Raw genomic sequence first — 12,380 nt, 5'->3', positions numbered from 1 at the left:
ATCATGGCCACGCACGCTTATATCGCCTTCCGTTTCTCTACCACGGTTGCGCTTTAAAACCACGACGCGGCAAGTTTGTTTCAGAGACTATCCTTTCCTTCCCACTTCTCCGCCCTTAAACTGGCTCTCTCAACTACTACACGCAGAGACAAAGCAACAGCGCGCGCATTAGATCCCATAGATTAGATGAATATTTACAATTATTATTAGGGTTATAATTATATTCGAGTGCTGATTGCCGTGCTATCGTTTGCTAACGAAACTTTCCCTCAAGTCTAAATATTTGAAGGCAGTTTGTCGTGTGCGTATCATGGCCACGCACGCTTATATCGCCTTCCGTTTCTCTACCACGGCTGCGCTTTAAAACCACGACGCTGCAAGTTTGCTTCAGAGACTATCCTTTCCTTCCCACTTCTCCGCCCTTAAACTGGCTCTCTCAACTACTACACGCAGAGACAAAGCAGCAGCGCGCGCATTATATCCCATAGATGAGATGAATATTTACAATTATTATTAGGGTTATAATTATATTCGAGTGCTGATTGCCGTGCTATCGTTTGCTAACGAAGCTTTCCCTCAAGTCTAAATATTTTAAGGCAGTTTGCCGTGTGCGTATCATGGCCACGCACGCTTATATCGCCTTCCGTTTCTCTACCACGGGATGCGCTTTAAAACCACGGCGCTGTAATTTTGCTTCAGAGACTTTCCTTCCCTCCCTTCTTTTCCGCCCTTAAACAGGCTCTCTTAACTACTACACACAGAACAAAGCAACAGCGCGCGCATTAGATCCCATAGATGAGATGAATATTTACAATTAGTATTAGGGTTATAATTATATTCGAGTGCTGATTGGTGTGCTATCGTTTGTTACCGAAGCTTTCCCTCAAGTCTAAATATTTTAAGGCAGTTTGTCGTGTGCGTATCATGGCTACGCACGCTTATATCGCATTCCGTTTCTCTACCATGGGTGCGCTTTAAAACCACGGCGCTGCAGTTTTTGCTTTTCTTTTCTTTCTTCTTCTCCGCCCTTAAACTGGCTCTCTTAACTATACTACACGCAGAGACAAAGCAACAGCGCGCGCATGCGATCCCATAGATGAGATGAATATATATATATATATATATATATATATATAGAAAACTATCAGTCATAGCTCTCGTAGTATACACAGTAAAATAATTTACACCCTTGATGGTGATAATTGCGAATCATAACACCCTTGAAGGGTGTTTTCACTCAAGAAACATCCCATCATCACGACTTTTTGCGAAGCATAGGGCAGTTCTAGATGCCATAACACCCTTTTACCCACCGAAAGGGTGCACTGACTAACAATATTGGGGGTGGGTGCAAGGGTGTTTTTGTTTATTTTTATTACATTCACAAACATACAGTTGCACGAAGAGACAGCGTGTCCCACGGCACTACAAGCCAGTGGCGGATATAGAAGTGTGCCCTCCCCTACCCCAACTCCTTCCCCCCGAGACATGTCGGGCTTTCAATGCCAACAAAACTCCTGAAGAGAGTCCCCCTCCGTTTCACTGTCTGTTTTGACGAGCTATATTAAATATGTCCTTCGAAAAACCTGTTGCTTAAGCACTACTATGTATTATGTCATATTGCTCTAGGTGGCACACAGTTCTCAAATGTCGTCACGCACAAATTCCGCGGAATCCAAAAGCGCGCACCTACTTTTTCTGGTATTGAATATTTAACCAAAAGAAAAATGTTCAAAATGTTTTCAGTAAGGCAGAACTAGTGCAGCTCTTGCTGCTTTTGGGACGCCAGGAATCCAGCAAAATGAACAGGCCACGTGACAGCATGCAGCTGTACGCGCCACACTTGCTCGAAAGCAGTGCGGTCGTCTAGGTTTCTTTCAAGCACAACAAAACAGGCAGAAAAGGGCGCGACGAACCATACAAGGAAAAAAGATACGCCGATTTCGAAGCTTTAACCCCACCTGACCTTTTTTCGCCGAATCAATAACCCCAATTCGTTCTGCTTCTCTCAAGTTCATAAACAAGGTAGGTTCGTTGGCAAACTTGAGCCTTCTCACCCACCACAATGCTTTGCTCAAGCGGCATCTGCAGAACGAGCCGTGCAAAACGCTCATGGCTTCGCGTCCGCGTCAATTTACGAAGCTGGCTGTACAACAAGAAACTATTAAGTTTGTAGTTGTATAGTAAAGGAAAGTTCTACTGGCTTACAAACAGCTGCCAGAACGGAGTGCTCAAAAAGAAAGGGAGAATAATATGAGAAAGTATAGAGAACCAACGTACAACTTGCGATGCATACATACGTATTTACAACACCGACTAACAGCGCTATTTACTCAAATATTTCCCCTCCCAAATTGGAGACGGTATTATTGCACACATGAATAGGACATTAAGCCAATCATTGTAGATATAACGAGATTCCAGAAATTGGAGGGGCATCTGCAGACCCATCTTTGTTCACGGAACAGTGGCGAGGCATTTTTGAAGTGTGCGCGCAATTGCCCGCCTGCCAAGTACGTTCGCGATATCTTGGCATATGCAGACCTGCGCGAGACTCGCCCGTCTCCCATCGCGAGATGGGTGAGACAGGTGCACATGCTGAATACGGGAAAGAAATACCTTGTAGAATGAAATTGAATTTTGTCCTAACACCAGAGCTCTGGATTGCAGGTTACAGTGTGCACGGGGGCGTTCTGCCAGATTTTAAAGCGAAGCTTTCTATGCCTCCTCCCTCACCCTTTCCAATTCTGTTGCTGCTGCTGTCACTGCCTTGCCAGCCGCGTCGGTGGGTGGTTTGAGAGCGTGCATAATGAACATGAGAGGGACGCGGGGAAGGCGTGTGCGAGTCGTTTTAGCGAGAACTTCGTGGGCATCGCTACAACACTCTTTGGGCCTCTTTGGCCGTCACAATGCCCACTGAAACACCCTGGCCATCGACACAATGCCCTCTGAAAGACTAACTACGCGTTAGCCACCTCCCCCCCCCCCCCCCCCCCCCTCCGCAAAAGTAGTGCGAAAGGTGCAGAGCTTACTTTTGTACTCACATGCAACAGCGCAGAGGAGAGATAGTATGGTACTAAGGGGAGACAAGAGAATGCTTAAAGCCAACACCCAGACTAAATGCCATCACAGTTCCCACACTTTGCCATGAAATTGTTGTTGTCATTCAATAGCCTTTACCACAGCTGCACCCTCGCCGAGCAAACGGGTTCGGCGATTGTATAGGCGCAGCTATTGAATGGGGACAATAGTAAATTGCTCCGCTAGCGGTAGTTTGAGGGCGACAGTAGTTGGGTTGAAAATGACTTGTCTACCGCATGCACAAAATTCCTCGGTTGTGAATATATCTTGCTCATTACCCGTCAAACTGCTGTTCTAAGCAACTGTAGTAAGACAAAGACCGACATCAGATTATAACAACGACAACTCACGGTGCTGTCCACCAAAGGGGAGTCGTTATATTTGTTCTTCCGTTTGAGTTTTCATCGGCCCCACTCGCTCACCCGCTCTTAAAAAAAAAAAGAAAAAAAAAAGAGAACTGGATTCGCTTCGGTTGCACATTCACGACACCACGCAAAGAAATACTTTTCGTACTTGGAAACTTGAGGTTTTCGAGTAATTCTGTGCATGTGAAATTTCGTGGTATCGCCTATACGTTTAGAAAGCTATTATGCAAGTACTTCTACATCTGTCGTTCGTCCAAGCTATTTAAAATTTGCGTGAGCAAACCAGTTAAGAAATATGAGCATTGTAAACTTTTTAAAAAGGCCAATTAAAGCTTTTTTTCTCTCTTTCTCTTTCTCTGTGCATAAAAGAAAAGACAGACTCGGAAGTACCTCTGCATCCTATGTGACCAGGAAGGGCCACGTCTCTTTACAAATGAACGTCCAAGCAAAAAAAAAATATATATATAGAAAATTAATTCACTTACATGCACTTACCAGCCCACCTTTGCCATTCCATTTCATTTGATATCAGCCAATGTTTTTGCGAATAAATTTCCATTGAACCTACCCGTAAACACAGGAAATGGCTTAGAGGTAGCGTAAAATAAATAGCTTGGAAAGTAATATACACACGTAGTTTTAAAAAAATATTTGTATTTATGCCTTGAAAACGAAACCGAAATTGAAATAACTTCCCCCGACGGGTGTCGCTGCTATCGCCGCTACGTCATTTCCTGCGTCTCGCGGCGGGCCGGCGGGTGCATGTGTGTTTGGTGTGTTCTCCGTGACATTCTTGAAGTTGTGAGTAATTCGATTGTTTTTTGCTGCGTTTAGATTGTACTACCTCGTTGTTTTCGTGTACTTTTGCGCTCATCGACGTGAAGTTAGCGTCCGGAGTGAAGGCGACGCGATTATGCGTGAGAAAGAAAGGCAGCAGCGGCCTACGACATCGGTGTTTCTTTGTGACAGTGTGTTTACTATGCCTACGACGGCCGTCATTCGTGGCGAAAGAGAAAACATCTTCCATTCGGCCTGAACAGTGATGAAGTGGACGTTTTGTGTTTCGGCGGAATGCATCGTCAACATGGTCCATCCACTACGTAAACCAAACGGCGTGCCCAGAGTACACATCGTGACAGCGCTCCACCTTCAAACCGAGGGCCTTTTGCAAGGCGCATGGACTGCTCATATAAAAGGTACGTACGTAGTCACGTTCAGCGTCGCGTTTTTATGGTGCGTCATTGTGGTAGTAATTTTCGCGTAATTTCTTTAAATGGCAGCACAAGGTGGGTTGGATGCGAGTGTAGTATCTGTACTCCAGGCATAGCCGACGGGCACCGAATGTGAAAAAGAATGTTTCATTGTTCACGTGTCCTCAACTAGAGTTGTAGAGAATTAAGTACTGCTACGCGTCAGTATTCGGCGCAGGCAGGTAAATAATACTTTGGTTTGACTAATTCGTTCATTCTGTTACAAAAGATGGGCGCAGACTTATACCAGTGTCACAGGGCCACTTTCGATCACGATCGAGCCCATTCTGGATGCAAATTTTCGACCGCGATTGGCTCCCGTCCGCAGATTGTGCAACGAAGCCAAACGCGCCCAGAAATTCAATTCCAGTCAGGATCGATCGCGGGCAAAAGTGTGCAGTGTGAAAACCGTATTAAATGTCGCTTATTTACTTGCACTCATTTGTTTTTTTTGTTTTTTGTCGGAGGTCACGTGATAGGTAATGGCGCAAGTAGCTTGCAGTGCTCGTGCTTTCATGACTAGAACTAATGCAAAACAAAAGAACCACGACCACCCCGGCTATGTACTAATCCTTCGTTTTAAGTTGTGCTCGTTTGTTCTAGAAGCTCTCATGCTGTTGCGGATGAACGCGTGGTTGCGCTATTTGTTTATAAATTTATCTTCTTGTCTAAAAAAGTACACCGAGCCTAATCAATTTTTTTCTCGTCCTTGAATTCGTGTCTTGGTTTCACGCAGGCATGCTTATTACTACTACTATTTATGTTTTCTTGTTGTGTGACTGAGCCCTGCCTGAGGCGTCCTGTCAGTGGTCAAAAGTATTTCTGAAATGAATTGCACTCAACGCCCTACGATTATTGTACGTTTCACTACCTTATTTTAATGTCTAGTTATAAAGCGTATGATTATTGTAACTATTCTTGGCCTTTATATATGTATGTATTAAGCTGGTAAATGCTTAATTGTATTTGCAGCTTTGAGAGGTTCTTTTATTGAGTGGTCAATCTCGAGTGGCATTAATGGTGGGTTGTTTTCTTGTGCTCATGCAGTTACAGTCAACATGAAGCAATTGCATGGGAACCGACTGGCTGTCTTGGGCCTACACATTGCTGAAAAGACTGTGAAGACATCTGAGCTGACAGGTATAATTTTTTCATCACAATTGGCCGACATATTTTTTCCACCATAGGATGAAGACCTCTCCCAGTGAGCTCCAATTACCTCTGTCTTGCGCTAGCGGATTCGAAGTGAAGCCTGCAAATTTTCTGACTTCATCATAGTCTGCTTCTCTACCGTCCTTGACTACCCTTCTCTTCTTGTGCCTTCCATTCTGTAACTTGAATGGTTGAAGAAGGCACTTGGGCTAGTTGGTGTTTATGGCAGACTTGAGACATCAATAACTAGCGTGACAAAGACAACATCAAGAAGCACATAAGACAGAACTCTAGACTTCAACTGAAATTTTTGCTACACAGAAACATGGAATGCACAGAATGTCGACAGACAGAAACAACATAGGAGCTATCGGAACAAATTGATGAACAGGTTAATTTCACTTGCGAACATTCTTGGTAAGAGCCAGAGATGAGTGCTTACACACCTATTTCCCGCTTTTTTGATGCAAAGTGGTTCGTATATTTCCATATGTACCTGATTCTGGAGCCGCCTGAGCACACGATTGCTTTGAAACTGCTCGGTGCATGAGCACATATGGCGATGATTGGCCATGTGGCCACCAGCCACTAAGGTACTGAAAGTTTCCCTATGTTTCCTCAAGCCAAACAGGTTGGTGTTTAAACGACCGCAGTTGTCAGTGGCTGGTGGCCATCCGGCCAATCATTGCGGTAGGTGCTCATGCACTGAGCAGTTTCAAAGCACTCATCTGCCCAGACGGCTCTAGAGGCAGGTCTACATGAAAATATTCGAAGCACTTTGCATAAAAAGCGGGTGATAGGTGTGTAAGCACCCCTTCTCTGGCTCTCACCAAAAAGAGTGTTCGTATCTCGAAATGAACCTATCCATCAATTTGCTCCGATATCTCCTTTGTCAGACAGGGAAAGGGAAATATGAATGTTGCTTCCATCCGTCGAGGTCGCATCCCCTGAATCCTATGTTTCTGTGTAGCCAAAATTTCAGTTGAAGCCTAGAGCTCTCTCCTGTGTGCTTCTAGCTGTCGTCCATTGTCTTTTTTGCACTAGTTAATGATGTCTCAAGTCTGCACTACATGGCCTGACCAGCTCCCTTCTTTACTCTTTATGTCAGCTAGGATATCAGCTCCTTCGTCTGCTTTCTGAACCACGCTGCTCTCTTCCTGTTTCTGCTGCCATCAGGATGGGAGTGGACATGACAAATGAAACTGAGTGTCATTTAGACAGAGGACCAGTGAGATTTCCTGTGCTTTACCTTTTGTTGTTGTACATAAAAGTTGAAATTGCACCAACACATCTTTTTCCACCTTGTGATTTTCCCATAGCTGTGACAAATGAATATATAGGGTTTAAGAAACTAGAAATGCAGTTTGCCTAAGAAAAAGAATACTTTTGCACTTAAAGGTAACGTGTATGATGCTCTAACTCCTTTGATGCATGTGCCTTGAGAGGTGTTGATGTTGTTCATTTCTTTCAGTAAGCTTTACTTGATGGGTCGGTCTTTGTATAAAGAAATAAGTTCTGAAGAAACCATAATACCTGACAGGCAGAATTGTTCAGGTTGAGTGCCAAGTTTTCTTTCATGACATTTTTTTCAGGCTGTACTAGTTGACCCATGATGTTCAACAGTGCGGGCTTGTACAAAGGACGTCGAAAGCGGCGAGAAATGGAGACAAATGCTATCGCCTCTTTCTCCATCCTTTGTCGAGTTCACATTGTCGAAAGTCCTCGACCAATACCAACTAGCCCGTTTGCGTACCTGTACTAGTTGAGCCATTTCTACTATGGTACTGTAAACCGAATGTGCTAAATTCAAAAGTGGTGCCTTTTCTATCTTTGTACAAGTAAGTGTTTCATATAATAGTTTAAGGCATTATGGTTGATGTCATGTTTTGACACCACCATAACCTCATAAAATATCTTCATGCATGCGAAAGGTGCCTCTTGTACAAGTTGCATGCTGGCCTGATATGGAGTACAAACCTGGCAGGAGGTAGAGCACATGCTGTATTGTAAGCAAGATGCACGATTGCATTTACTTGGCAGTTATCGCAATGTTTTCTAATATTTACCTGCAGGAACATTAGTTATCTCAGCTGCTAAAGACACTGGTAAAGATACATCACTAGACACTGGGAGCAGAAAGAAAATCTGATTTTGCAGTACCATTGAAGTCATGCAACATTATGTCTAACTAAACTGGCAGGGATGCTAGCTGTTAAAAAGAAAGGACTGATTTCAAGAAAATCACGCATTCCTAAATGTGTAAGTGAAATGCTCTATGCTTATAAGCTACAAAAGATTTCCAGGATAAGCAGGCTAGTTACACTGGCCATTTGCTGATTCAATAATGTTCACTGAAGCTTGTTTTAAAATTCACAGTGTCTTTATACAGGGTGATGATTTTAGGTTTCGTGGAATTTTTAAATATAACCTGTTGCATATAGCATAATTCTAGTCCTTGAGCAGGAATATTCAAACAGGCAGACATATCTTGCACGAGAAATCGAAACACATGTTCAATTAATTACTTCGTGGCACATATAAACAAAGAAAGTGGCTTAACCGAGGGGCCGATGCTTATTAATCTTATCCTAAGAAGCCAGCAAACACTAACACCAAGGACAAGTTAGGGTAAATTACTTGTGATTAATAAATGAAATAATGTTGGGGAACGTGGTGGGGAACGAACCAGGTGGGGAACGAACCCACGTCTTCGCATTACGCATGCGATGCTTTACCAATTGAACTACTGTAGGCGCCTTTTCCCCATCCACTTTCTTCGGTATTTATGTTTCCTAGTAGAACTCTGGGAGTATTTACCAGTGCCACCACATATATGAGACACATATTGTAATTTACGAATCATAGCTAGTGAGATTACAAGATGCATCCACTTGGAAATCAAGAATGATGCCAGTTTGGAGATATGCACCATCAAACTTGCCGTAAAAATGCACTGTTGTTCCACTTACTTTTTTAACAAAATGTGCTTGTATGCACTGATGCACAAAAGTAACTGGAACACCCTTGTGTAGTGTTCTTTATCAGGGAAATATTCCTAAACTGGTGTCATCCTGGAAGTTCAAGTGCACACGTCTTCCAAGCTCACTGGCTACAATTCGTAAATTGCAATATGCACAGTAAAATAATTAGTTACCAAGTCAATAGTGAAATTTTTAATTAATTGAACATGTGTTTCGATTTCTCATGCTAGGGATTTCTACCTCTTCAAATAATATAGCTCAAGGACAAGAATTATGCCATCTGCCACAGGAAATTTTTAAAAATTCCATAATACTTAAAAATGATCACCCTGTACAATGCTACTACAGTGCTAAACAGCCAGCAGCCTAATCATCACATTTAAGAATGTCGTAACAACACTGACAAGTGCACTAAAGTTTCTGCGTTTCACAGATGAGATGTTGGCCATTAGAATGTTTGATCTTAGTGTAACTCACGATCAGATAAGCAGCAAGATCAAGTAAAAGCAGATGACAAACTTAATACATGAAAGGCTTTAACTGTGCTTTGATTAAAATAGCTAAACTTCTGTTAAGCATGATGCATTCACTGTGTTGTTCCAGTTCAAAGCATCGAAATGATCAAATGCTAAAGAGTTCTTGCTCGGAAGATCTTTAGTGAAAACCTCTGTAATAAAAATACCAGCAGGATTATGTGCTTGCTTAGTGGAGATGTCTAAGATGATGTTAAAAGGTGTAGGTAGGGCTTCTAGTAGAGATGCCAAATATTTCTTGGAGAGGGGTTCTTACCAGCCACTGTGTAGGTCATAGATTAAGAAAAAAATAAAGGTCAGCTTAGTGATGCTTAGTATAGTGATGCTTGCATTGTTTGTGATAGTGAGTATAGTGATGCTTGCATTGTTTGCCTGGGAAACCTAAAGAACAGCATCGTTAGTGCCTCTTGTTGTTAAAGGAGCAAGCTTCTGTGAAAATGCTGATTTCTACTCTTATTAACAATGTATAATTCTGAGGAGGCAGGCGAAACAACAATGCCATGTGTTATATTAACCGATGAATGTAAGGTCATTGTTTTGGCACGTAAACCCTGCGAATTTGTTTTTGCCTTGTGGCCACCACCTCCTGTGAAATAATGGTTGGCATTTACACTGTTGGTTTTGGGAACAAGGCATTAATGTCAAAGTACCTCTTGATGGTTACAGTGCAATGCATAGCGAAGCATATGGCTGCACCTTATTTTCAATGTAACTTGCTTGCAGGGAAAAGTTGCAGTGAGATGATGTGGCTTCTCATTGTAAACTTATTGCATAAGAAAGGATTGATATATTTGTAAGCAATTTATTGGGCTCAACACGAGCATCTTTATTTGTGCACATTCTAAGTTGTAGTTTTGGGTCAGATGTCACACACGAAAACAAACTGCCCAGTGTTATTGCTGTAATATGAGGGCGGTTAAGGAAGTAATGCCTCCAAACACACTACTTTGCCAGTAGTACTGCAAACATTTTGGCTCTTTATCATTAATGCACTGATGTTTAAGCTATAGAATGTCACTTGCCTCATCTTCCTATCCCTTCGCGTTCCAAAGTAATCGATGAATGCATGGCATCCAGTGGTGATGTCCGCTTGAAACAGCGGGCTGTAATTGAATTTCTCACTGCTGAAGGTTCTACGCCCTTCAACATTCATTACCGTCTGAAAGCAGTTTACGGTGATGCCTGTGTTGAAGTCAGCATTGTGTGGAGGTGGGCAAGGACTGGGAAACATCAAAATCCAGCCGCATGAAACGTCCAGGATCAGCACCGAACTGGACGGCCCACAACGGCTTCTGATGCGGATCATCAACATCAGGCAGACGAGTTGAATCGGGTCAATCGCGGGATCAAGCAACACCAGATTGCAACAACACTCGCCATTTCCATTGGTTCAGTGAACCACATAATTAAGAACCTCCTGGGTTACAAGAAGATTTGAACTTGTTCGCAATGCTTCAACTTTTTCATGTCAGTCGTCAGTTGCCATGGCACCCAACAAGTGCAAGTCTTCTTGTAACGCAGGTCTTTAATGATGTGGTTCACTGAGCCAATGGAAATGGTGGGTGTTGTTGCAATCTGGTGTTGCTTGATCCTGCGATTGCCCTGAGTGAACCTATCTGCCTGATGTTCATGACCCTCATCAGAAGCCATTGTGGGCCGTCCATTTCGGTGCTGATCCTGGAGATTTGATGCGGCAGGATTTTGGTCTTTCACAGTCCTTGCCCACCTCTGCACAGTGCTGACGTCAACACAGGAATCCCCGTAAACTGCAGTCAGATGGCGATGAATGTTGATATGCGCACAACCTTCCGCAGTCAGAAATTCAATTACAGCCTGCTGTTTCAACTTGACGTCACCACTGGATGCCATGAATTGCTCGATTACTCTGGAATGAGAAGAGATAGGAATGTGAGGCGACATTCGATAGCATAAACATAAGTGCATCAATGATAAAGAGTTCAAAATGTTTGCAGTAATATCGGCAAAGTAGTGGGCTTGGAGGTAATAATTTCTGAATTGCCCTCATATAATTGTGTAACCTGTCTCTCCTACATTCATGATGTGGCAGAATAAATGCCTTATTCTTTCGAAATAACGATTTCTTGGAAGTAAGCACTATGTGTGCTTGTTTTCTTTATCCTGGTTTTCATGTGATCTTGAAATATTAAAGTGAATGTTGCAGGGAAGCGCTGCTTGTCAAGTTTCGTGTACTTTTCCTGACATTAAATTGCAACAAATCATTTTGCAGGTAGAAAACAAGCAGATGGCTACAGCGATCAAGGAAGAAATGGTTTCATCTATGATGGCTCGCCTTAGGACATTGGAATGGAGCTACACAAAGGCATCACCAGCCTCGCCTGTGCCCTGGAACATTGGTTTGAATAAGACTGTTCTTCAGTGTAGAACGACCACAAGACTTGTCACCACATACAAGGCATAGTGCAAGCTCTAAATATTGTACAGGTGGCTAGAATAAATGACCCTCCATGCAGTCACTCTTCCTGTATCTGTGGTAAATGGGACCATTTCGCGCAGAACACTCACATGTGATTGTGTATTCTCTCAAAGTTGCTATGCCATGCGTTTGGAAACACATTACCTATTGTATGCACACCGTACATAAGATTTCTGTGTGCTAGCCTGACTTTAGACTTACGAAACATACAATGAAGTGCATGTGTACCCGCTTCAACATGCCGTACTTCAACACCCTTTTAGCAAGGGCTCTTATATTGCTTATTACACCCGATAGGTGAAGGGGTAATATATCCCTGATCACACCCTTACACCCCATGGGTCGAAGGGTAATATTTTGTTCAAAACACCCTCAAGGGATAGGGTGTTATTGGAATATAGAATAACCATCATAAGGGTGTAATTGCCTATAAAACCCACCTTATTCTAGGGTGCTAGGGGGTTAGTTATAGACACTCAAAAAAACCCTTAGGGGTGTAAATTATTTTACAGTGTAGCCCTCTGGGCCGTTTCCTTCTTTTTTTTTCGAAAGTAGTCCTATTA

General features: G+C 42.9%; 1 protein-coding gene and 1 long non-coding RNA gene across 3 annotated transcripts in view; both read left to right on the top strand.

Moving 5' to 3' along the window:
- Positions 1-12,380, top strand: part of LOC129386573 (uncharacterized) — a 120,501-nt gene that overhangs the window by 42,433 nt on the left and 65,688 nt on the right. The gene's annotated exons all lie outside the window — the stretch shown is intronic.
- LOC126538283 (uncharacterized) lies at positions 3,855-11,858 on the top strand. Its single transcript, XR_011893677.1, has 3 exons — positions 3,855-4,642; positions 5,744-5,836; positions 11,611-11,858. It is a non-coding gene; the product is annotated as an uncharacterized lncRNA (long non-coding RNA).

This window comes from Dermacentor andersoni, chromosome 4 (assembly GCF_023375885.2).
Source record: "Dermacentor andersoni chromosome 4, qqDerAnde1_hic_scaffold, whole genome shotgun sequence".
Classification (NCBI taxonomy): domain Eukaryota; kingdom Metazoa; phylum Arthropoda; class Arachnida; order Ixodida; family Ixodidae; genus Dermacentor; species Dermacentor andersoni.
This window is presented reverse-complemented; position numbering and strand designations above follow the sequence as displayed.